Source organism: Saimiri boliviensis, chromosome 4, assembly GCF_048565385.1.
Source record: "Saimiri boliviensis isolate mSaiBol1 chromosome 4, mSaiBol1.pri, whole genome shotgun sequence".
NCBI classification, from domain to species: Eukaryota; Metazoa; Chordata; class Mammalia; order Primates; family Cebidae; genus Saimiri; species Saimiri boliviensis.
The window spans coordinates 166,482,511-166,508,588 of NC_133452.1; the positions used below are offsets into that span (position 1 = coordinate 166,482,511).

Consider the following 26,078-nt stretch of genomic DNA (forward strand, 5'->3'; position numbering starts at 1 on the left):
CTGGGTTAAGTTGTTGTCTGTTGTAAATAAAGCTGCCCTGAACTTTCTGGTGATATGTGTCTGTTCATAGACAAATGCCCTCATTTCCAGGAATGGAATTGCTAGTAGGCATATGTTTAGTTTTTTAGATAATGCCAAACAGTTTTCCATAGTGAATATGCTAATTAACACTTCTAGCAGCAATGCATGAGAATTCTAGTTGCTGCACATATTACGCCAATACTTGGAACAGTATATGTGTTTTAAAATACTTTAGCTGTTCAGGTGGGTTTGTGATGGCATCTCATAGTGGTTTTTTTTTTTTTTTTTTTTTTTTTTTTTAAATATGGAATGCTTCATGAATTTGCGTGTCATCCTTGTGCAGGGGCCATGCTAATCTTCTCTGTATCGTTCCAATTTTATTATATGTGCTGCTGAAGCGAGCACCTCATAGTGGTTTTAATTTAATTTATATTTTCCTGGTAAATTAATGATACTGAGCACATTTTCAAATTTTCTTTTGCTGGAGAGCAGTGATACAGTCAAGGCCCACTGCAGCCTCAACTTCCCAGGCTCTTGTGATCCTCCCACCTCAGCCCTTCCAGATAGCTCAAACTACACCACCATGCCTGGCTAATTTTTTTTTTTCATGCCCTGTTGAAAATAGCCTGGCTAGTTTTTTTTGTTGTTGTTTATTTATTTTTTCTTGTGAGATGGAGTTTCACTCTTGTTACCCAGGCTGGAGTGCAATGACGCCATCTCAGCTCACCGTAGCCTCCTCCTCCTGGGTTCAGGCAATTCTCCTGCCTCAGCCTCCTGAGTAGCTGAGATTACAGGCACGCTCCACCATGCCCAGCTAATTTTTTGTATTTTTAGTGGAGACGGGGTTTCACCATGTTGACCAGAATGTTCTTGATCTCTTGACCTCATGATCCACCCGCCTCGGCCTCCCACAGTGCTGTGATTACAGGCGTGAGCCACCGCGCCCGGCCTTGGCTAGTTTTTAAAACAAATTTTTTGTAGAGAAGGTGGGGCAGAGGGCAGTCTCACTATGTTGCTTGCCCAGGCTGGTCTCAAACTCTTGGACTCAAATAATCCTCCCACCTCCAAGTGCTGGTGGCATTACAGCATGAGCCACCATCGTGGCCTCATATATTTACTATTTGAATGTAGGCTTTAGTGAAGTTCCTAATTAAGTCTTTTGTCATTGAAAAAAAAATAGTCTTTTTCTTGTTGATTTGTAAGAGTGCTTTATATATTTAGGATGAGTCCTTTCTCAGATAGTATTTTGCAAATGTTTTCCCCAATTCATGGGTTAAATTTTTCATTTCCTTAATGATTTTTTTTTTTTTTTTTTTTTTGAGATGGAGTCTCTCAGTGTTTCCCAGGTGGTAGTGCAGTGGCTCAATCTTGGCTCACTGCAACCTCCGCTTCCCAGGTTCACACTATTTTCCTGCCTTAGCCTCCCAAGTAGCTGGGGTTAGCAGCGCACATCACCACACCTGGCTAATTTTTTGTATTTTTAGTAGACACAGGGTTTCACTATGTTGGCCAGAATGGTCTCAAACTCCTGACCTCGTGATCCACCCATGTCAGCCTCCCAAAGTGCTGGGATTACAGGCATGATCCACCACAACCAGGCTTATTGACCTGTTTTTACTTTGTATTAATGATAGCTTTGTAGGGAAGATTAGTCTTTCCTTAGTCCAGCAAAGAGGGTGAGACTGTTAGACATAAAAAGAATATACTTAAGAAAATATATTAATAATGTATTTTACTGTATAGCTTTGTAGGGAAGATTAGTCTTTCCTTAGTCCAGCAAAGAGGGTGAGACTGTTAGACATAAAAAGAATATACTTAAGAAAATATATTAATAATGTATTTTACTGTAAGAATCTATCCATAAGAATCCTTTATATTTAGGTGTATGCTCTTCATCAATCTCTTCTTGTAGATATTTATTTTCTTGTACATTTGTTAATTCAACATATATTTATTCAATAAATTTTTGAATATGATAACATACATTCATATGTATTATTATTATTATTATTATTTGAGACGGAGTTTTACTCTGTCACCCAGGCTGGAGTGCGGTGGTGCCATCTCTGCTCACTGCCACCTCCACCTCCTGGTTTCCAGCAATTCTGCCTTGGCCTCTAGAGTCGTTGGGACTACAGAAGCCTGCCACCACACCCATCTCATTTTTGTATTTTTAGTAGTGATGGGGTTTCACCATGTTGGCCAGGCTGGTCTTGAACACCTTCGGCCTCCCAAAGTGCTGGGATTACAGGCATGAGCCAGTGCGCCCTGCCTCACTGTGTAATTTTTAGTTAAATTATTATTTATAGTTTTTATTGTTACGACTTTGCAGTATTTTTCACAGCTGAGCTATAATAGTATACCATAATTACCTTCTTTGACAACCGTTTGTTCTCCCTGGGATTAATTGTTACCACCTGTTTTGTGCTTCCTTTTCTAAATACTTATTGCTATTCATTGCCAGCTTTCTGACAATATTTTCTGGTCAAATGCATGAGGCAATGTCAGTTCCAGTTTCCCCTGGAAACAACCTTCGTTGAGCCCTTCTTTCTTCTATTCCACCATAGACTGATTGCCATCTAGGCTGGCAGCTCAGCAGGTGCTGGCGAATTTTTTCTTACACCTTTCTTCTATGTTACGTCCCCAATCACTGGATTACATATTTCCTTTTTCTTAGTTTAGTTCCTTGTTTAGTGGACAATTCTCTAGAAGCTTTCTGAGCAAAGGTGCATGGGAGGTAATGTCCTGAAAATGTCCATTCGGCCGGGCGCGGTGGCTCAAGCCTGTAATCCCAGCACTTTGGGAGGCTGAGGCGGGTGGATCACGAGGTCGAGAGATCGAGACCATCCTGGTCAACATGGTGAAACCCCGTCTCTACTAAAGATACAAAAAATTAGCTGGGCATGGTGGCGCGTGCCTGTAATCCCAGCTACTCAGGAGGCTGAGGCAGGAGAATTGCCTGAACCCAGGAGGCGGAGGTTGTAGAATTGCCTGAACCCAGGAGGCGGAGGTTGTGGAGAGCCGAGATCGCGCCATTGCACTCCAGCCTGGGTAACAAGAGCGAAACTCCGTCTCAAAAAAAAAAAAAAAAAAAAAAAAAAAAAAAAAAAAAGAAAATGTCCATTCACATTTGATTGGTAATTTGGCTGAGTTCAGAACTCTAGTTGTGGAAATTATTTTCCCTTATTGAAAAGATTTAGAAGATACTGGTTCATTGTCCTTCAGCTTTTGGTGTTGGTGTTGCTGTGGAGAAAAAGAGATGCCATTCTAATTCATAATCCTCTCTATGCAATCTTTTCCTTTTGTCTTCTTTCTGGAAACATTTAGGATCTTCGGTTTATTCCTAGTGTTCTGAGATTTCACGATGACAAGCTTTATTGTGGGGCTTTGCCACACACTATGCAAGGTAGTTGGTGGGCATTTTAAATCTGGAGATTTAAGGTCCTCGTTTCTGTGAAATAATCTTATATTATGTCTTTATCTCCTTTATTCCACGTTCCTCTTCTCTTTTCCTACAATCCCTGTTAGTTTTTTGTCATATTTTCTATTATACACCCTTTTTTTTTTGAGACGGAGTTTCGCTCTTGTTACCCTGGCTGGTGTGTGCAATGGCGCGATCTCGGGTCACCGCAACCTCCACCTCCTGGGTTCAGGCAATTCTCCTGCCTCAGCCTTCTGAGTAGCTGGGATGACAGGCACGTGCCACCATGCCCAGCTAATGTTTTGTATTTTTAGTAGAGATGGGGTTTCACCATGTTGACTAGGATGGTCTTGATCTCTTGACCTTGTGATCCACCCGCCTCGGCCTCCCAAAGTGCTGGGATTACAGGCTTGAGCCTCCGCGCCCGGCCCACCCTTTTATTTTCTTATCAATTATCTGCTATTTTCCAGCATCCACCCCACACTTTCCAGATTTCTACAATCTTATTTTGAAATTTAAAAAAATTCTGCCATAATAATAATAATATGAAGAGCTTCCCTCCTTTTTGTTTGATGAGTGCAGTATCTTCTTTTACTTTCCTGAGGATTATATATATATACTATATAATAATTTTGTTTTTTTGAGATCGAGTTTTGCTCCTGTTGCCCAGGCTGGAGTTCAGTGGGGTGATCTCAGCTCACTGGAACCTCCGCCTCCCGGGTTCAAGCAATTCTCCTGCCTCAATCTCCCAAGTAGTTGGGATTACAGGCATGTGCCACCATGCCTGGCTAATTTTGTGTTTTTAGTAGAGACTGGGTTTCTCCATGTTGGCCAGGCTGGTCTCGAATTTTCCATCTCAAGTGATCCACCCGCCTCGGCCTCCCAAAGTGCTGGGGCTACAGGTGTTAGCCACCACAGCAGGCCAATTAATTACAATTTTTTTTTTTAAAGAGTCCAGGTTCCTGCTTTGTATATGTTTCCTCTTAGGTCCTCCTGCCCCCATCTGTGTGTATTCGTTCTTGTCCTGCTGTAGAAATATTTTCACAACCATCTGATCATCCTTGGTTGTCGTGAATATTTTAAGTGAGGAACTGAACACCTGACTCTGGAAGATTTGTGGGTCGGGGCCAGGCTGTGGACTGCAGAGTCTTTGAGGATTCTGTGGACACTCGGCCATTTCATTGGAAGACCCTCAAATACCAGTGTATGTCGTTGTTTTAATTTTTATTTTTTCCTTGTAAATTCACATGAATATCTCATCTGTCTTTACTTCTAGGAAGCTTTATTCCAGTTTCCCTCGACAGACACCTTCACCGTCCTGGGAGAGGCGTGCGGAGGGGAGATGAGCCAGTTTAGTTCTGGGGATGTGGGGAGGGAAGAGATGGGAGACGTTTCCTTCACGCTGCTCACCCCATTTGCACTCCTAAGTCAGCTCCCGCGGTTCGCCCGCAGCCGTTCTTCGTGTTCGGGGTCCCTGAGCGCACTCCCCCCTCTAGTCTGCAGCAGCTCTCCTGCTTTCGCTTCCGGTCTACACTGGCTCGCGCGTTCCTTCCGTTTGCTAAGCAGCATATCGGGGGCAGCCCCTGCTCTGTGTTCTTTCTTTCTTGTTAAGGGCCGAGTCGCGGCTGGGTCGTTGGGTGTTCGCGCCCCTGTACTTGGGGTGTGCAGGGAAGTGTAGACAGGGCGAGGGGTGAGAAACGCTATATCTTTGCCCGAACTGGAAAAAAAGTGCCTCGTGAGTTGAGTCGCGGCTCCTGATTCCATGTAGACAGAATATGTCAGTGGCTGGAATTTTCTTTCATTAAATCGCGAAGACAGTAACGGTTTGCGCTGGTGACACACTCATCAACGTTGAAGATGATGCTCAGTGGCAGGCAAGGACCCCAGGTGTCAGGATGGCCGAGTGGTCTAAGGCGCCAGACTCAAGCCCTGCTTCCTCGTGCTGAGGATTCTGGTCTCCAGATGGAGGCGTGGGTTCGAATCCCACTTCTGACACAGTTCTTTTATTCTCCCTGAACTTTACTTTCACAGCCACTTCTGTGTTTTCATTGTCTCTACCTTTACTTTTTCGACCCTAACTAAAATGATACACCCTCCTAGAGGTGTATGTCTCCTTCGTTTTCAGTCTTGCTCGCTGTTGAATAGTGAACCACGTTTTGGTTGGTTAAAGGGCGTATTCATTTACTACAGGAGCACTCAGCCAGAAGCGTCCTGGGAGGAAGCCACCCTAGGTGAGAACAGAAAGACTTGTATACCAACTACATTATTACACATTGGCCCGGAGCTCATGGGTTATTGGCACCGCAGATTACATGTTTTTCCTCACGGCCAGAAACCATCAAAAACCAAAACGAAGAAACTGAAATTGAAAGCAGCAAGGTTCATGCACAAGTTACCGGAAGCGAAGCAAAAAGAGAGGAATATGAAAGGTTCCACCGAGATTTGAACTCGGATCGCTGGATTCAGAGTCCAGAGTGCTAACCATTACACCATGGAACCCTCCTTAAGGAAAGCCGGATGCTTGATCCATCTGGGATCTGTCTTTTCTTCTACTTATTTATTTAAAGTAACTTTGCAGGGGCAGTTTTTGTTTTGTTTTGTTTGTTTGTTAGTTTTGGAGTGCCAAACGCAGGGTTGGCACAGGGAGGAGTCACAGACTGTTTCCCGTGCACCTTTCTCCCAGGTTTCTTTCTGTCCTTCTAGGCGGGGCAGCATACTGATCTGCTAATAGAGTTATTCCTGGAGATTTTTATTTGCTTTCGTTTCCAGCCCACGAAAAGGCAAACTGAATTTTAGTCTCACGGTTTGAAAGGGAGAAAAAAAATATACTATCTACTTTCTACAATCTCATGTATTCATTGAACAATGCATACGCCTCTAGAGCAGCCTCCGAGTATCTTTTTTTTTTTTTTTTTTTTTTGCTTGTTAATGAAATTGGTATGGTAGGACATGGGCAGCGAGTATCTTGGCATTGCCCCTCGGTTGTAACCATGGGCTTGAATTTTTTTAAATCTGTCTCTCGCAGTCCTCCAAAATGACTTAAGGGCAGGACTGAGTCTCACCCCTCTTTGATAGCCCACGTTCTGGTACTTAGGAGAAGCTCAATCAATGCTTGCTGCATAAATGCAGAAATGAAAGAAAGAGTGAATGAATGAATGCATGAATGCTCATTGCGACAGCCCACCTTAGACTTTTGGGAGACTTTAGACTTCTTTTTTGCCTTCTCTTGATAGGCTAAATTTTACAGGTTCAAGAGAGGGTAATTATTTCTCCTCCTCTTTCTGTCTTGTTTTGCCTTTCCAGGTCCCAGCTCCCGGGTGGGCATCTTAGTGCCCAGATGGCCCCACAAATGGGTGTCCTTTAGTATGGATGACCAAACAGGGATTTTGCAGTGCCGGATGTAGTCATTTATTTTTTCAAATCTTAGCTTTATTAAGATAACATGGTTATGTATCTAGTAACTGTAAGAACAACACGTAACAAATAGACCACATATATACGTAGCTTGTCTGAAAGAAATAGGTATAAATTACTACTTTAGTCAATCTTAGTGTTAATTATTGGTCATTTATGCTTCATGTGTCTCTCTAGTCTCCCAAGTCTGAATTGCTCAGGAAGCCTTTAATCTTTTGCTGGCATTCATCCTTTTGTTGTATCTCCAATCAAGCAAGGTGCCTGTTACAAAAGTATGTATTGGATACATCTTTTGGAAGGTGACGAAGGAAGCAGTGAAATTAAGTATCTACCCACCTCCCGATATACACAAACTCTCCATTCTAACTAAAAAAAAAAAAAAAAAAAAAAAAAAAAAAAAAAAAAAAAAAGACACAGGTGTCATTCTTTTTATTCTACGAGCCTCCACCTGTTTTTTTTAAATAAAGAAATAAATAAAAAAGGAAAAAGAAAATTAAAAAATGTTTACTGTTTGAAGATGATATCAGAACCTCGTAAAGCGAACTCTTGAACTGTGTTCAACTGAAAGGCAAAGGGGGAAAGGCTCTAGTGTCTGGCGACTGTTTTGATTGATAGTTTGTCTTTTTAGCCTCATCACGTTTATCCCTTGGAGAAGACAATGGAAAATAGGGTAGATGAGCGTGCATGGCTTATTTATTCTTGAGTCTGGAGTTAAGAAGGTTGTATTTTTTTTCCCCACTAATCATGCAAAGTCAATAAAAACACATGAAGGCCACTGAAGGAAATAACTAGGGGAAGAGATATCTGAGCCCTTAAATTGGGAAACAGTTGGGCAGTGTTTGGGGGACTGTATTATCTCTGGCCCCTGCGAAAATAGAAGATAACTCTGCTTCACTTAGGAGACTGCGAGAACTGCCCACACGGGGCTTGGAATGAATTTCTGACAGAATGAGAAGAGGAAAGAAAAAGCCACCATGGCAGCGGTGGGATTCGAACCCACGCCCCCGAAGAGACTGGAGCCTTAATCCAGCGCCTTAGACCGCTCGGCCACGCTACCACCCGCGGAGCGAGGCACCGCTGGCACCTTCACCCCAGTGACTGTCACCCCTTTCCAGTCCGTTTTTGCCCATTCTCACATCTCTATAAACCCTTCCCGCAGGCCGTTCTTCAGCATTCCTCGCGTCTCAGCTCAGCCGGAGAAGCCCCTGATCCCCGACGCTTTGCCTCCTCTCAGCTCCCAGGTGGATCCTGGACAGGATGCTGCAGGTGCTGCAGGAGGGGACTCCTGCCCCGTTTGTCACCCACACAAGAAAAAGGGTCGCAGAGACTGAGAGTGCCAGAGGGCGCCATGGGCTCCACATGCGCTTGGACTCCAGGGAGTCAGCCTCTAGGCTTCAGGAGTAAGCAAGTCCAGCTGTTTGGTTTGAGCCTGCTGCTTGTCAAGAAAAACGAGGAAAAAGTCGTAAGACCCCCTCCCCTCGCCCTTCATCCCTTCCAGCGGACGGAGTGTCTCCAAGGAGCTCCATAAGGGAGGCGAAGAGTGCACGCATGGTTTTCTGTCTTGCCTTCTTTTCAGAGGTGGTGCGTCTACGGAAGCCCTAATCATAGAGGGAGAGACTGCTGGGTCTGGCCCAGAAATGAGTGGAGAAATCCAGGGCCCCAGGCAGGAAGGAATTTTGCAAAGTCCAGACTCAATTGTCTTCGCAGCCCTTAAAGTCCCTTCGGGAAGGTCTGTGGGAGAACGAGTTCGGTTTGGGAGTTGGCCCTGTCTTGTACTGCGTAGTTTTGTCACCCAAAGTCTTTTAGATGTGAATGAAGTAATAGTTCCGCCTTACAGGTATTGATCCACTTACGAACTATGCAACCTAGGGCCATTTGACGTTACTACCACAATCGCTAGCCACGACTGCTGCGCGTCTGGCAGCGCAAACGTGGCCCAGCTGGACGTAGGACACCGAGGACCAGCTTCCGGCAGCACTACCGTCTCCGCGTGCACCATTTCAACTGTTATCCCAGACTCGGTACAGCAGTTTGTGTTTTGTGTCTTGGATATTTTTCATCAAACCCCTCCCAAGATGTCTACCAAGAGCAATTGCCAATAAAATGTTTCGTACATGTTTATGTATGTTGATACGTTTTGCAATTGGGAAAATGTTTCCTATGGTATTTTTTTTACACCTGTATTTTATATTTTTGTATGCACATGTATTTTGTAATTTTATATGTTTCGCAAATATTAAACCAGTTTTACTGGTAATGCAGTATTTTACTTAAACCTGAGGAATGTAAAAATAAGAAACAAAATGGTGTAGAGATGATACAAATGGCATAAAATGAACAAAGAAAATTATCATATATAACAATAATGAAAGAAAATTATGATTAAATATGACTTAGGCCGGGCGCGGTGACTCAAGCCTGTAATCCCAGCACTTTGGGAGGCCGAGGTGGGTGGATCACGAGGTCGAGAGGTCGAGACCATCCTGGTCAACATGGTGAAACCCCGTCTCTACTAAAAATACAAAAAGTTAGCTGGGCGTGGTGGCGCGTGCCTGTAATCCCAGCTACTCGGGAGGCTGAGGCAGGAGAATTGCCTGAACCCAGGAGGCGGAGGTTGCGGTGAGCCGAGATCGCGCCATTGCACTCCAGCCTGGGTAACAAGAGCGAAACTCCGTCTCAAAAAAAAAAAAAAAAAAAGAAAAAAGAAAAAAGAAAGAAAAAAAAATATGACTTAAAGATTTTTATAACATAATTTCACGGTACTCTACATATAGCCTACTCAACTTACGACCAAATAGTGTTACGACCGTCTGTCCGAACCAATCGTGGCCGTAAGTCGAGCACTCGCTGTATTTTGAAACACTGTGATTCAGAGAATTTAAAACCGAATTAATGGTCCTCTTGGTCATATTGGTAGAGCCCTTGGTTCAGAGGGAGGGACAGTTGCCTCCTTAGCGCAGTAGGCAGCGCGTCAGTCTCATAATCTGAAGGTCCTGAGTTCGAACCTCAGAGGGGGCAACGTGTTTGTTTTGCCATTTTTCTTCCCCTTGATCCAAAATGAGTAAGACAACAAAGGAAGCTGACAAAACCTTGTGTTTTTTTCTGTGCTTTCTCTGTAGAAAAGCATACACTATACCGGGTAAGAAAAAAAATCTAAGGAAATTGCTTTGATGAAACAGAAAGGGTAATTGCTGTTTAATAGAACTATGTTCAGTTACAAAACAGTGATTTTCACTAAGAATTCAATTCTCCAAAATTCTTCTCGTCTCCCATTCCGTCCCGCATACCAATTGGAGATAGAGTTGATAGCATTTTCAAATTTTTTTCAGATATGCTTGGCAATTGTCTTTGTTTTAAAAACAGCAGAGTCAAGAAACTTACCTGTTTTAGGGTGCTGAGAGAAGGAGGAGTGGGTGGAGGGCTGTACTAGGGGTGTGGAAGGTATAGAATAGTGCTTATCTAATTATCAATTGCTGACTTAGTTATCTTTTACCATTCTTCTGGAATGGCTTACCACCAGGTTGCCACCAATAACATTCCATATGCAAAAAGAAAGAAACCAAAAAAAGCCTAACGAAAAACTCTCCCGCCTCGTTCTCGTTGCGTTGGAACTTTTCTCTCGCTTCCAGTGCTCTTGACTGGATCTAAATTATCCAAACTAGATAAGGGATAAAATGCAAACAAAAAGTGAAGACAGACAGGCTGATGTTTACAGTTAAGATGAACCCCTGACTCAAGTAATAATGAAAAGACTGATAATTAATGTCCTGCTCTTGAGTCCTACTGTGTGCCAGGACAGAGTAGTAGCTCCTTTGCTGTGTTCCTATTAGTCCATTCCCTCTCAGCTTTTTTTTTTTTTTCTTCCTTTTTGAGACAGAGTTTCACTCTTGTCATCCATGTGGAGTGCAATGGCACGATCTCGGCTCACTGTAACCTCCGCCTCCCAGGTTCAAGCAATTCTCCTGCCTCAGCCTCCTGAGTAGCTGGGATTACAGGCATGGGCCACCACGCCTGGCTAATTTTGTAGTTTTAGTAGAGACGAGGTTTCTTCACGTTGGTCAGGCTGGTCTTGAATTCTTGACCACAGGTGATCTATCTGCCTTGGCCTCCCAACGTGCTGGGATTACAGGCCTGAGCCACTGCACCTGGCCTCCCTCTCAGCTTGAAAATCACCCTCAGCACTGTGTTCTGTGATATTGGGGCTGGGGAATCTGCAGACGACTTTTCCCAAACTCCTTTGCCCAGTGGCTTTCTCTTGTGTTCTGTCAGTAAGAGGAAACAGAAGGAGACTAGAAAGCGAGAGGAGAGACGCAGGGATTGCTTTCTAAATGTTTTTCTTCCTTTCTTCCTGTCAGGTCACAGCAACAATGGCAGTGGAGTCCCATCTCTATTTGTTTACTTCATGCATTCCCAGAATGTCTCACTGTCCCTTATATAAGTAAGTGCTAGTCCAGCTGCAGCAGCAGGACGGTGCTTCCTCCCTAACACTCCAGGGGTCTTTCCTCAGTGGTCACAATCTCTTTCCTTTCCTTCTTCCAGCCCCATAAGGTGGCAGTTACTTCCCAGTAGTTATTACCTCTTGGTTACCATAATGTGCCCCATGGAAATACCTAATCTTTTCTTTTTTTTAAATTGAGACAGGGTCTTGCTCTGTTGCCCAGGGTGGAGTACAGTGGCACGATCTCGGCTCACTGCAACTTCCGCCTCCTGGGTTCCTGCCTCAGACCCCTGAGTAGCTGGGATTACCGGTGCCCACCACCACGTCCAGCTAATTTGTGTATTTTTTACCAGAGATGAGGTTTCACCTTGTTGGCCAGGCTGGTCTGGAACTCTTGACTGCAAGTGATTTGCGCACCTCTGCCTTCCAAAATGTCGGGATTGCAGGCAGGAGCCACCAGTCTGGGCCTGTTTTGCTTTATTTCTGCCTTTCCCTTTAAAGAGCTTTTTTGGTAAATGAGCAGCTGAGACCTCTTGACACCTACTGCTCTCCAGGTTCCCAGGGGCACTGTGGGCCCAAGTCGTCTTTCTTCTAGCTGTTCCCCAGCTCTCTGCATCATCCATTCCCAGTGCCATGTGTCACTGAGCTGTGTCTGCGTGGCCTTCTACTGCACATGGGCCTGATTTACAGTTTCACGTCATCTCTTGCTCCACTCTGACTCATTCTTTACATAAAGCCAGTGTACTCCTAAAAGTCATCATCATGTCATTCCTTCCTCCTTAGAATTCCCAGTGGCTTCCCCTTGCTGCTCGGGTGCAGTCAGCTCTCTGTACTGCTAGCCATAACCTCTGAGCCTGTGAGTCGCTGGGCTGTCCCTGCCTTCCTGTCCACCTCGGCTCCCGTCTTCATCAACAGTCTCTTGAGCTCTTTGCACACAAGCTGCTCAGGTCTCCTCTCAGGTCTCTGAAAGTGCTCGGCTCTTTGATCTTCCTGCAATACTGGAGTCACATTTTTGTCCAGCTAAGCCTGTAGTTTTCAGCTTAAAGATCCCTTCCTGGGAGAAATCTTCTCTAATCTGCTGGAAGAGGTCATCGCCCTTTATAACCCATGCTCTTGAAGGTAGGGGTGGGATGTGATTTATAGTGTGCATTATTTGTCTCACTTTTCTTCTTCTATGTTCCCTTTATCCCGATTTAAATCTATTTTTTTTAATTGCATTTTAGGTTTTGGGGTACATGTGATGAACATGCAAGATTGTTGCATAGGTACACACTTGGCAGTGTGGTTTGCTGATTTAAATCTATTAACATTTTCACTTTATCTTATAGTATAGTTGTGTAGATAACCTCAAATCTGTTTGTGAATAGTAGCTTAAATAAATGCAAGATCAGAAACACACTACATGACAACCATTGTGCTAGACCTAACCTTTGAGGAGGGGTTTCTGTCGTCAGATTTTTTTTTTTTTTTTTTTTGAGACGGAGTTTTGCTCTCGTTACCCAGGCTGGAGTGCAATGGCACGATCTCGGCTCACCGCAACCTCCGCCTCCTGGGTTCAGGCAATTCTCCTGCCTCAGCCTCCTGAGTAGCTGGGATTACAGGCATGCGCCACCACGCCCAGCTAATTTTTTGTATTTTTTTTTTTTTTTTTTTTTTAGTAGAGACGGGGTTTCACCATGTTGACCAGGATGGTCTCAGATCTCTTGACCTCGTGATCCACCCGCCTCGGCCTCCCAAAGTGCTGGGATTACAGGCTTGAGCCACCGCGTCCGGCCTCTGTCGTTAGATTTAACGAGAGAAAGTGGTTGAGAGCTTAAGTAACTTGTCTAAAGTGGCACAACAAAAATGGCTAAATATGGTGTTTTAAATGATCTTCTGTTTTACAATAGTATGAGTAATGATTGTAATAAAACCCAATTTTCACTGAACCGCCAGCAAGAGTTTGCTTACATTATCTCGTTTAATTTGCAAAGTCAAGTCACGAGATTATGCTTGTTTTTCCCAACATTTTGTAAGTTGAACTTTTTCTTGAGAGCATTGACCAAAATGGCTATTTAAACAGTTACAGTATAATTTGTTCTTTCATGGCTGCTTTTCCCTTTTAAAGTGTGAACTCCCCGAGGGCTGAGGTAGTACCTGCCCACCGCAGCAAGCCCAGCTGAGCGCCTTGCTCAAAATAAGTTCTCAAGACCTGTTTTTGTGCGCACTTTGTGCCAGATATTCTCAAGTTCGCAGGGAAGACAGGAGCATAACTTTTGAAGACTAAAGACAAGACAAACCAGGCAATTATGTCTGTAGTTACATATTACTTTTACAAGTAATTGTTTGGATTACATTACACAAGGATGGAAGTTAATTTTTTCCATGAGCTGGAGATGAAAATAACTGTGAGCCGTATTAAAAGGGGCAAAAGTAGAAATGGAAATAAAGAAAAGAAACACGGACAGAATCTAAGTTGAAACATATGAAGTTTGTGCACCTTTTTACTCACTAGAATATACACGAAGGAACTTATTCGTGGGGAGCCCGGATAGCTCAGTCGGTAGAGCATCAGACTTTTAATCTGAGGGTCCAGGGTTCAAGTCCCTGTTCGGGCGTGTCCTGTGGTGTTTGGCAGCTGCTTCTAAGGCTAGGTTTGAGAAAGCTCATAAGAGAAGCTAATGTTTTGTAGAGACAGATTACTAACACCTTAAAAATTCACAAAACTCTTTAGGGCCCAAAATCTCAACCCACGATTAGACAAATAACTGTTGCAAAATAAAAGCGGTGAGGTGAATACATACATGGGGCCTCTACACTGAGATAGCCCTAGATTTTCTGAAGAAAACTGACAAGGCGTTAGAATAAAAAGTATTTAATATTTTATTATTTCTGTTATTCTGCTTACAGGTGCCAGAGTAATTTGTTGTTATTTGCTTTCCAGTGTAGAGTTTATTTTACGTAGGAGGGAATATGCTGATCAATTGCCAAGAAAGTTATAAGTGTACATATTCTGGAGTGGCATGTTTGTGGCATTTAGTTACTGTAAGTCAGCACTGCAAGTCTGAAAAACTAGGTGAATTTAAAAACAGTTTCTGGCCGGGCGCGGTGGCTCACGCCTGTAATCCCAGCACTTCGGGAGGCTGAGGCAAGAGAATCCCTTCAACCGAGGGGACGGAGTTTGCAGTGAGCTGAGATCGCGCTGTTCCACTCCATCCTGGGCTATAGAGCAAGACTCTGTCTCAAAATAAGTAAATAAATAAAATAGGCCGGGTGCGGTGGCTCACGCCTGTAGTCCCACCACTTTGGGAAACGGAGGAGGGCGGATCATGAGGCAAGGAGTTCGAAACCAGCCTGGCTAGCATGGTGAAACCCCGTCTCTACTAAAAATACAAAAATTACCCGGGCGTGGTGGGTAATCCCAGCTACTCTGAAGGCTGAAGCAGGAGCAACACGTGAACCCGGGAGGCGGAGGTTGCAGTGAGCCGAGACCCTACCAGTGCCCTCTAGCCTGGGCGACAGAGAGAGACTCGGTCTCGAAAATCATCATCATCTTAAAAATAAAATAAAAAATAGTTTCTGATTCTGCAAAGAAGAGGAACAGACTCTGAATGATGCTGGCTCCAACAAAGGTAAAGGAGTCTCTTTAAACTCAGCTGTTAGGCATCTCCCGAATCTTTAACAGCCGTTCCTTATCTGTGGTAGATTCAAGGTTCCTGGAACCTGAGGCCTAGGGTCCGGAAGAAACTTTTTTTTTTTTTTTTTGAGACGTAGTTTCGCTCTTGTGACCCAGGCTGGAGTGCAATGGCGCGATCTCGGCTCACTGCAACCTCCGCCTCCTGGGTTCAGGCAATTCTCCTGCCTCAGCCTCCCGAGTAGCTGGGATTACAGGCACGTACCACCATGCCCAGCTAATTTTTTGTATTTTTAATAGAGACGGGGTTTCACCATGTTGACCAGGATGGTCTCGATCTCTTGACCTCGTGATCCACCCACCTCAGCCTCCCAAAGTGCTGGGATTACAGGCTTGAGCCACCGCGCCCGGCCTCGGAAGAAACTTTTAAGATATTCCCCATAAAACACCTCCTTAAGTCGGCCCCCGAAGGAACTACTAAGAAAGCTGCCCTGAAATACAAACCCCTAAGGTCCAGACATTTTGGAGGAGACGCCTAAGGCGTGCCCTCTCTTTTTCAGCACAGACTGGGCGGAGAGGTGTAGCCTGCAAGATGAATTGCAGTATGTGTGACTGCTGGGGGATGATCGCAAATACTCCTCATGTGCGATTTGCATTGCGTGGAGTGAGGTAGTGACAGGAAGCATCTAGAAAAAACCGTAACATTTAATATGCAAAATAATTACGTGATTGATTTGAGAAGTACTTGTTTATCGGATACCGTGCTAGGCACTGAAAATACAGAAGTGGATATGACAAATTCTATCGCTAATGGAATTTACAATCTAGGAGGTTGGGTGGGCAACAGACAACAAAGACATCAAACAATAAAAATCGTTCCTCTCTTCCTTTCTCCGCCATCGTGGTGCGTGCTTTAGTCCGTTTCTTGCCACGTCTTCGCCGAAGACTTTCAGGATTAAGCGATTCCTGGCCAAGGAACAAAAGCAAAATCGTCCCATTTCCCAGTGGATTCGCGTGAAAACTGGTAATAAAATCAGGTAAAACTCCAAAAGGAGACGTTGGAGAAGAACCAAGCTGGGTCTATAAGGAAGTACACATGAGATGGCACACATATTTATGCTGTCTGAAAGTCGCAATCATGTTACCAAATTGAGCTGAAAAATGTCACCGGTATCTGGAGAAGTTTGAACAGTTTCCTCTCTGGATCTGTTATGAAGGCATTAGTTGGTACAACCCACAGTGCTTCCATTATTCGTGTTAAAAAAAAAAAAGAAGAAGAAGAAGAAGGCGGCTTTGGTTGGCTGGGTTCAGTAATAAATATGTGAGACCTTTCACTTTAAAAATAAAAAAAAAAAACATAAAATAAAAAAATAAAAGAACAAGGAAACTTTATATAGTAAAACATTCTATGAAGAAAATAAAGCAGCTTGAGGTGAGGTGATGGGAGGTTGGTGAATGAGCGACGGGATGGTGTATTAGTCTTCTAGGCCTGCCATAACAAATTTAATATCAGGTTTTTATCTGTCTATTCATTTTTTCCATTAATTAAATTGCACCAGTAGAAGGATACCGTCCCAAGAAGGAACTAAAGTCAGAGGAACTCGGACAAAACAGCATGTCCACTGGAAAGAGATGATACTCATTACAGGAAAAGAACTAAAACAGATGTACTGTCGGGACATAGAGACTTGAGATTTAATCTGTCTGACAACAGACGCGTGGCCCAGGAATGACGAGATGGATGTATAATGAACGAGTATGGTTGTTTATGGCAGTTGGAGACAAAAGGCTGCCCCCTCTGAGGCTCGAACTCAGGACCTTCAGATTATGAGACTGACGCGCTGCCTACTGCGCTAAGGAGGCACGCGAGGACACCCCTTCATCAGATATTTTCAACACTGATTTTCACTTTGTTTAAACTTTGGTCCACATTACCTTTACTTTAAATTTCGAAAATAAAACATTCTTACGAAGCTTCTTGAAAGTTCAACAGTTTCCAAAACCTGAACCAGATGAGGAAAGTCTCTGCTGATCCTGCCGCTTTTGCCGCTGTCATTCTGAACTGACGACCCCACTTCTCACCTCAGGTCAAACGTTTCCTAAACCTCCTGTCTGGAAACCTGACACGTCGCCTGCGCGCGTGTCCACCCTTTTTTCCTCGATGGAACAGGAAGCCAGCCAGTTTCCTCTCTCCCTCCGCACCGGGTCTTTCCCACGGGAAAAGTGATTCGGCGTCCCCCGTCGCGAAGCAGAGTGTTTACTATCTTCAACAAAAACCAGCGTCCTTTGACAGACAGACACCACCTGTCGCTCTGCTGCGCTCCCCTACAGCAAACTTCTTGTAAGGCCTCTGCTTTAAGAAAACACCTCTCCAGGTCTCACTGGCTTTTCCACCCGCTGCAATCGTCCCCGATCACGCCTCGGTCTGTGCCTTGAGCAAGTCCAGAGGGATTTGGACAAAGGTAACTTCATGGTGTGAAGAATTGGCCTTGGCCTTGACCTTTGGCCGGCAGAGCCTGAGCCCCTTGGCAATGAATGCGTGCACAAGCAGGCTTCCCAAGCTTGGGCTGGGCAATGTAGGCAAGTCGATCGAGCTTGCGGCTGATACCCCCCTTTGGAATCTTGGGCTTAACCTCCTTGGGCTTTACGAGGGCCTTGATGGCCTCGGCACGTGCACTCATGGCCTTGGCATTGTTGGCCTGCGTCTTCTTTAGGCCCTTCGTGTTGTGCTGCTTGGCAAAGCGCATGTTCCTCAGGAACTTGGGGTCGACCCCCTTAAGAGATTCGTATCTTTGTGATCGGAGTTTCTTGATACCATTTCTGTGCCATTTTCGGGACTGCTTGTGTGTTGTGTGGTTCTTGGACTTGGCCATGTCTGCACCTAACCCGCGGTTCCCCAAGCGCCTAGGACCGGAAGAGCTCTTTCTTTCCTTCTTTCCTTTCTTTCTTTCTTTCTCTCTCTTTCTTTCTTTCTTCTTTCCTTTCTTTCCTCAGTCTTCTTATATAATGATGTGACAGGAATGTGTAGAAACATCAGGTCCCAGAGCATCAGCAGCCTTGTGACTTGCAGCGTGGGCTGCTGATCAGCAACGCTGGCCCAGCCTGGGTATTTCTTAAGAATGCAGAAGACCCCATCCCCTATCTACAGCGTTAGAACTTTGCATTCTAGCCAGATCCCGAGGAGATTTCATGTACATACTGAAGCCTGTGAAACCCACTCAACACAGTCCTCCACTGTTTCCCTTATTAAATTTACAAGTCTTTGTTTAATTGATCTTTTTGCAAAGGTTCAGAGAACAGCATAGTAAGGGAGGCTCATTCACCTCCGCCCGTGCTTTCTGCGGTCTCCTCAGCTCGGTTCTATTTGGCACTTCTCGTAATGCGGAGCTGCAGCCGGCTGGGCAGCCAGGAAACCGCTGCGCGCATCCCGCCTTCCAGCACACGCAGCCGGCAGCTGCAGCCTCTAGGACCGCGGTGCCGCCAAACCCAGCGCCGGGCGCGGTGGCGCGCGCCTGTAATCCCAGCTCCCCGGGAGGCTGAGGTCGGCGGATCGTGGGTGCTCGGGAGTTCGGGGCGGCGGCGATGTGTGGAGCGGGCGTCCGCACCGGGCCTGGCACCAACATGGGGCTCCCGGGGGAGCCTGGGGGTGCCAGGTTGTCTAAGGAGCGGGGGACCAGGCCCAGGCCGGACACGGAGCAGGTCAAACTCCCCGTGCTGGGCGGCGGTGGGACCGCGCCCGCGAGCAACGCCTGCAGTTCTGCCTGGGACATCTGACGAGACCCGGTCTCTTTTAACCTCCCTTTTGGGGATTTCCTTTAAAAAGTCAACGGCATTATTTTTGCATACAGAAGACCACGTGAGTTCACGGGTGGGACTGGCACATGCTACCCTATGCTCGCAGGGAAGGATGATTCAGTCGGTGGGAGCCGGAAGAAGCTCTTGTCAGTGACTTTTATTACCTTGGAAATTTCTCCACGCTATGCTCTTTCTTTCCTAAACAAGACGGCAGTCTGTGTTGCATTTTGCAACTAAATCGCATAAGAATTTGACAAAGATTGTTCGCTCGGCCAAACTTTACTCAAGCTTCTGAATCTTCGGCTAGGCCCATCTGTGCACTCTCTTGTAAAGTCTAGTTTTAGCAAAAGACACTGTCAAGTAGTTTAGGAAGAACTCTCACATCCTCTATGTCTAATTACGCTTCATTTCTGATCAGGTTCCTCATTCTCCGCTATCCCCCAGATGATTGATGTCTGACCACCTTGACCCGTCTTCAGCAAGAATCCTGTTAGGTTTCTTTAGCCAGAATTCCCCTTATCTCTGATGTTTCTCTTAGTAATTTCCTGTCCACTCACCACAACACACTTCTCCTTGCCTATAAATTCCCACTTGCCCATGCTATATTCAGAGTTGAGCTCAATCTCTTTCCCTCTCTTCAAGACCTCCTTGCAACGGGTCCTATGCCTATCCTGATGGTCCTGAATAGTCTTCTTACATTGCTTTAAAAAGTATCACCAAGTCGTATTTGTGCTTTAACAAATTGTATGGCATGACAGCTTCATATTCTAAGATAGAGATTTGCAAAAGGTTTGAGATTTTTCAGGAACATCTCACATAAACACCTGTACACAACTATTCTCGGATTGGATGAAACACCTAAAGAGACATTTCCCCAAAGAAGAGATACAGATGGCAAATGATCACACAAAAATGTTTTCAACATCCTTAGCACTAGGGAAATGTAAATTATAACCACAATGAGATATCACTATACACCTATCAGAATGACTAAAGTGAAAATAGCGGCGACAACCAAATGCTGAAGAGCCTGCATACACATAGGTGGGATGTGAAATGATGTAGCTGTTCTGGAAAACAGTTGGCAGTTTCTTATTTATTTTTAAAATTTATTTTTTTTTAACTTTTATTAAAAGACAGGATTTCACCATGTTGGCCAGGCTGGTCTCAAACTCCTGACCTCAGGTGATTGGTCTGCCTCAGTCTCCCAAAGTGCTGGGATTACAGGTGTGAACCACTGTGCCAGGTGGCAGTTTCTTAAAAAGTTAGTACCATACTACTGGCAGTTGGACTCCTGGACGTTTATCTTGAATAAATGAAGATTTATAGTAGCACTAAAACCGGTATGCAAATGTTTATGGTAGGTTTATTTGTAAAAGTCAAAAAGTTGAAAATGACCCAAATGTTCTTCAACAGATGAATGTTCAAACTGGCAAATTCATACAATGGAATACTATTAAGCAAGAAGAAAGAACAAACTATTGTTGCTGAACAACCCGTAGATGGCTCTCTAGATAATTATAGTGAGTGCAAAAAGCCAATCTAATAGATTACATAATGTATGATTATGTTTTTTATGACATTCTGGAAATGACATTATAAAAGTGAAAAACCGATCAGTGGTTACCAGAGGTTGAGGCAGGCACTGTGGGAAGTGGATGTGGCTATAAAAGGGCAATAAGAGGAGTCCTTGTGTAATGGAAATGTTTTGCATCTTGACCTCATCAATATCAGTATCAATATCCTGACTGTGATTTTGCACTATAGTTGTGTAAGATGTCACCATTGGGGGCAAGACTTGGAATCTCTCTGTACTATTTCTTATAACGGCATGTGAATCTATGATTACCTAAAAATTAAACATTTAATTTAAAAAGACCAAAGTAGTTAAAATGAGAGAGATGAGGAGCCGAAAGGGAACAGTGAGAGAGTACGGGGAAAGATAATGGAGAGTCAAGTTGAAACAGGTTAGAAAGAAATGGCTTAGGTAGAGAGGGCAGAAGAGTCCCCATCAGAACTTCCCTTCTAACAAAAAGCAGCCCTACAAATTATTTCTTTTCTAACAAAGAGGAGCCTGAAAGATTGAGCTGCAGACATAGGTAAGGAAGCTGGAAGCTTGCAATGGGGGTAGGCTGGCGGCTGCACCCATACAGAAGGGCTACCTGGGGGCCAAACATGTCAGCCCTGAGGCTCCTCCTTCCCTTTTTTGTTAGCTTGGCGTGGTAAGAAAGAAATGGGGGGCAACAGGGAGAGGCCCAGGCAGAGAACCCACCTGCATAATAACAGATTGGGTAAGGGCTGCCAGAAATTCACACGTATGCAGCTGGCACACCTGGTCTTAACTGGGTTTTTCGTGCCCTATGTAGATCAGACACCACCCTCCAACTAGCTCATCCGTAAAATCCCCTGCATTTCACAGAATTTCGGCACCCTTTTTTTTCCGGGACCCCTCTCTGTAGCAGAGAGATATTTTCTTTCTTTCGCTTATTAAATTTCCGCTGTTAACCTGACTCTTGGTGTGTCCAGGTCCTTGGTCTCGGTGGCCGTGAGACAAGGAACCTTGGGTGTCACCCCAGATAACCAGGCTGCTTCAAAGTCCCAAAATCCGAAGGAGGACTGCTTCATAAGGGAAGGATTGTCAGTAGGTTAATATACTGTGCAAAAGTAAGCATAGGACCGAAAAGAGCCAAGACATTTGGCAAGTTGGAAAGTTGATGGTAATGGTTTTCTGGGATTGGAAGGCAGACCTCAGCTGAGCAAATAATGAGGCAAACATTATTCTTACAACAGATAGGTGCTGAGTGGAAGGAAAGAGTCTGAGGATGATGCACAAGGGCACGCGTTCCACCTTTGTTGTCCAAAGAGGGAGACTGAGACATTCTGCAGTTTGAAGAGAGACAGGTAAGGAGGAGAGAGGTGAAGGATGCAAGCATAGAGCAAAATGGAATGAATAGGAGAGGGGTCAAATGCGCAGGTAAGTAGACTTGGAAAAGAAAGACCTTTTCTCCGAGTGGGAAGACAGGGGTTGAATATGCCAAGAGCTAGCAAATTGGGAGTTCAGGAAAAAGGTGGCTGAGGGAATATGCTGTCTGTCTCCTTTCACAGCTCAGCGGCCACCTTGCCCCTACCCTGCCTCTAGCAAGGAGCCGCTTTTTCAGTTAAACTCAGTTCAGGAGGCTGCTTCTTCCAGGAACGTTTCCTTCGGTTCCTTGAGTGCCTCTCTCTTTCCTTTGAGAATTGCTTAACAATTCACTTACTCTATAAATATTTATTGAGGGAACATAGAGGTCGAAAATAAAATGTAATAGGTATTGCTCAAGATTAAACTTCTTTCAGCACGTTTGCCTCTTCTTTTATCTAGAGTTCTGCTACTGAAATACACTTTGTATCCCACAGGGTTCTTACGATTTCCTTTATAAATCTGAGAAAAACGTGACTCCATTTTAGGTTCCCAGGAGTGTTTCTGTTTTATAGTTCAGTATCTATATTGCTGTGAACTGAAAAAGTGAGTGCGTTTCTGCCGAAACCCGGGATCGAACCAGGGACCTTTAGATCTTCAGTCTAACGCTCTCCCAACTGAGCTATTTCGGCTCCGCCCACGTCACTTAGAAAAAAGGCATAATGACTTTATTACTTATCTTATTATTTAACTGTTAGTTTTTGTTTTTGTTTTTGTTTTAAATCCGCAATGACGAGTTTGCCGAATAAACCAAAGACAAATTAAAAAATTATCTTGCTCTTCAAGGGTTCACCACTTTATGCAGAGAAAAGCAAGAAGAAAATTATTTCCGGTTGAATCCACAAATCGAAATAGAGCAGGTTCCATCATCCGGTAACGAACCTCACAAATTACTTTTATGGCGTTTCCACGTCCTTTGCCGTGCAGATTTTATGGGTTGGTGCAAGACAAGAGGCAGGTGAATAGGAGAGCATTTTGCGTTGACTCATTGGAAAAACTAGGAGAAGTCAACTGTGAGCATGCATATCGAGTTCTAGCTCGTAAAGTGATTTTATTAAGCTTTTAGTAACTTCCCTGGTGGTCTAGTGGTTAGGATTCGGCGCTCTCACCGCCGCGGCCCGGGTTCGATTCCCGGTCAGGGAATTCGCATTTTTTTAACCTCTAAATTTTTTGATCCAGGAACGAAACCTCGAGGTAAACAGTGAATTGAGGATAAGTTAACTTTCTATTTTCCATATGAGGCATTTTCTGCATAGAAACCCTGATCCTATTTTGGTATTCCAGGTACAAAATGACAAGTGATGTAATATTCAATTACTTAAAAACATTTGTTAATGAATACTTAATCTAGTAGTGTACTCCAAGTGACTGTCATGGTACTAAGTGCTTTAACATTTTTAACTCATTCAGTTGGATGATTCAATAAGCAGGAAATTTCGGAGACAATGGATTAGGAGTTGGTTGAGATTAGCATAACCTTTTGAAATGACAGTTATGAAGATGACAGACAAGAAATGGGGAAGTCATTTTTGAGAGATTTGATGAAGAGCTCGCTTTGTTCAAGCTTCTGAAGCTGCTAGAGCTTATGGGGTTTAGACACCCACTCTGCCTTCCTCGGATTATCTGTACGTTCCACGCTGCTCCAGCTGGGCGCTGGGGGATAGCTCCAGAAATACCTACACAGTAATTTAATATTCCGGGCCAAAGCAGTTTCAGGACTGCTTCATCTCTCCAGGCTTCAACCTTTCTTCCCATATGACGCCACAAGCTATGTTTTTTCCTACGAGAGACTAGGAGAAGGTCATAAACATGAGATTAAAACCTCCTGTCACAAAACTGAGAAACAGGCAAACGAACAGCTCATTCAGCATCACCTCTGAAAGCACATTTGATAAATTTACCTGTAGCTACTGGAGAAAAAGCAGACTTTTTGTTATTCTCCTGACCAGGTTTGGTGCCTCTGCGCTATTTGGCTCCTGCCTGACAGTACTGAGGCAAGAAACTTGGTTTCCTGGTCTGTCTAAAGAGCAGACCAAATGTATTGCTTATTATTTCTTTATTATATCTGATAAGAGTTTGGGGCATGTGTGATTTGGAGCACTTCTCTACAGGTTTCCAAACAAAGGTCATGGTGCTACCCTGATCTTTTTTCACCAACAAATGGGGGTGTGCTATTTTGTTTGTTTTTTGAGAAGAAGTCTCTCTCTGTTGCCCAGGCTGGAGTGCAATGGCTTGATCTCAGCTCACTGCAACCTCTGTTTCCCAGGTTCAAGCAATTCTCCTGACTCAGCCTTCTAAGTAGCTGGAATTACAGGCACGTGCCACCACCACACCTGGCTAATTTTTGTATTTTTAGTTGAGACGGAGGTTTCATCACTTTGGCCAGGTCGATCTTGATCTCCTGTTCTCAAGTGACCCACCTGCCTCAGCCTCCCAAAGTGCTGGGATTACAGGCGTGAGCCACTGCCCCTGGCCAGGATGTGATTTTTATCTATTTATTTATTTTTAATTTTTTTTTAAAATGGAGTCTGGCCCAGGCTGGGATGCAGTGGCATGATCTTGGCTCACTTGAACTTCCCTCTTCAGGGCTCAAGCAATGCTCCTGCCTCAGCCTCCTGAGTAGCTGGGATTACAGGCATGTGCAACCATGCCCGGCTAATTTTTGTATTTTTAGTAGAGACAGGGTTTCACTATATTGGGCAGACTGGTCTCTAACTTCTGACCTCAGGGAATGCACCCGCCTCGGCATCCCAAAGTGCTGGGATTACAGGCATGAGCCACTGCTGGCTAGGGCGTGATGTTTTCATGATCAAGTTAAATGAACCAGGAATTTTTCTAACTAACTGCACTTTCTCTTCCCTCCCCTTGCCCCATATATTCACAGTTTCCAAAACTGCTTTGAGATGGGACACTCTTGTCATCTTGTCAGTACTCTCCGTGAAATAATAAACTTTGACACATTCATAAGATCCATTTGACTAAGAAATTTGGTTTTGACATAAACATAAAAGTAGTATAGTTTGTCAAATTCTGGTATGCACGGAAGCCTTTCAAACTAATGCTTCATAGGAATTCAACCCTCTAGGCCTGGTAGTGAGCACTTCTTGTACTGCACCCTCTTCTCATGATATCACACTCTGCCTCCTTTATGTGCAGCAGGAATCTCTTACTTCATTAGTTTTATGCCTCTGCTCTCAGGGAACAGTCTGGTTGGATCCCACAGATCCCTGTGGAAGGAACTCTCTTGGTTTATTTTCTTGGTAATGCCTTTTTCTTTTCCTCCTTTTCCGCATAAAGCGAATTGGAAGCTGGGCGCTGTGGCTCACGCTTGTAATCCCAGCACCTTGAGAGCCTCCCAAGTTCAGGGTTTGAGATCAGCCTGGCCAACAGGGTGAAACCCCGTCTCTACTAAAAACACAAAAATTGGCCGGGCGCAGTGGCTCACGCCTGTAATCCCAGCACTTTGGGAGGCCGAGGCGGGTGGATCACGAGGTCAAGAGATCGAGACCATCCTGGTCAACATGGTGAAACCCCGTCTCTACTAAAAATACAAAAAATTAGCTGGGCGTGGTGGCGCGTGCCTGTAATCTCAGTTACTCAGGAGGCTGAGGCAGGAGAATTGCCTGAACGCAGGAGGCGGAGGTTGCGTGAGCCGAGATCGCGCCATTGCACTCCAGCCTGGGTAACAAGAGCGAAACTCCGTCTCAAAAAAAAAAAAAAAAAAAAAAAAAAAAAAAAAAATTAGCTGGGCATGGTGGTATGTGCCTGTAGTCCCGGCTACTAGGGAGGCTGAGGCAGGAGAAAGACTTGAATCCGGAAGGCAGAGCTGGTGGTGACTCGAGATCTTCCCATTATACTCCAGCCTGGGTGACACAGTGAGACTGTCTTAAAAAAAAAGAATTAGAGATGAGAAACTCTGCTTCAAATGCTACCATTTTTTTTTTCTTTCTTTTATGAGCTATTATTCATTGTCCATGGAGGGAAAAAAAATCTCTAATTCTGCATTTTGGCACAATAAGTTCTGTTTATTCACCAGACTTGCTACCTGATTACTGGTCAACTCAGAGAAAAAATAAAAAAAAATAACAAAACCAAAATAAGCATCAGGAAAAGAGGAGGAAAGAGAATGTAAATGACTGCTTAAAAAAAAAAAAAAAAAAAGAAGGGTGGGCTCAGTGGCTCACACCTGTAATCCCAGCACTTTGGGAGGCTGAGGTGGGTAGATCACGAGATCATCAGTTCGAGACCAGCCTGAACAACATGGTGAAACCGTGTCTCTACTAAAAAAAAAAAAAAAAAAAAAGAAAGAAAGAAAATACAGAAGTGAGCCGGCATGGTGGTGTGTCCTTGTAATCTTAGCTACTTGGGAGGCTGAGGCAGGAGAATCGCATGAACCTGGGAGAAGGAGGTTGTGGTG

General features: G+C 44.4%; 9 non-coding genes and 1 pseudogene across 9 annotated transcripts; 4 read left to right on the forward strand and 6 right to left on the reverse strand.

The window, feature by feature from the left end:
• Positions 1–319: 319 nt before the first annotated feature.
• On the reverse strand, positions 320–426 carry LOC120361170 (U6 spliceosomal RNA). The gene has a single exon (XR_005577520.2). It is a non-coding gene; the product is annotated as a U6 spliceosomal RNA (small nuclear RNA).
• Positions 427–5,331: 4,905 nt separating this feature from the next.
• TRNAL-CAA (transfer RNA leucine (anticodon CAA)) lies at positions 5,332–5,437 on the forward strand. Its single transcript has 2 exons — positions 5,332–5,369; positions 5,392–5,437. It is a non-coding gene; the product is annotated as a tRNA-Leu (tRNA).
• Positions 5,438–5,869: 432 nt separating this feature from the next.
• TRNAQ-CUG (transfer RNA glutamine (anticodon CUG)) lies at positions 5,870–5,941 on the reverse strand. The gene has a single exon. It is a non-coding gene; the product is annotated as a tRNA-Gln (tRNA).
• A 1,890-nt stretch (positions 5,942–7,831) lies between these two features.
• Positions 7,832–7,913, reverse strand: TRNAL-AAG (transfer RNA leucine (anticodon AAG)). Its single transcript has one exon. It is a non-coding gene; the product is annotated as a tRNA-Leu (tRNA).
• Positions 7,914–9,801: 1,888 nt separating this feature from the next.
• TRNAM-CAU (transfer RNA methionine (anticodon CAU)) lies at positions 9,802–9,874 on the forward strand. Its single transcript has one exon. It is a non-coding gene; the product is annotated as a tRNA-Met (tRNA).
• Positions 9,875–13,818: 3,944 nt separating this feature from the next.
• TRNAK-UUU (transfer RNA lysine (anticodon UUU)) lies at positions 13,819–13,891 on the forward strand. The gene has a single exon. It is a non-coding gene; the product is annotated as a tRNA-Lys (tRNA).
• A 2,806-nt stretch (positions 13,892–16,697) lies between these two features.
• On the reverse strand, positions 16,698–16,770 carry TRNAM-CAU (transfer RNA methionine (anticodon CAU)). Its single transcript has one exon. It is a non-coding gene; the product is annotated as a tRNA-Met (tRNA).
• A 550-nt stretch (positions 16,771–17,320) lies between these two features.
• On the reverse strand, positions 17,321–17,798 carry LOC101029885 (large ribosomal subunit protein eL29 pseudogene; annotated as a pseudogene).
• Positions 17,799–22,220: 4,422 nt separating this feature from the next.
• On the reverse strand, positions 22,221–22,293 carry TRNAF-GAA (transfer RNA phenylalanine (anticodon GAA)). The gene has a single exon. It is a non-coding gene; the product is annotated as a tRNA-Phe (tRNA).
• A 439-nt stretch (positions 22,294–22,732) lies between these two features.
• Positions 22,733–22,804, forward strand: TRNAE-CUC (transfer RNA glutamic acid (anticodon CUC)). The gene has a single exon. It is a non-coding gene; the product is annotated as a tRNA-Glu (tRNA).
• Positions 22,805–26,078: the final 3,274 nt, after the last annotated feature.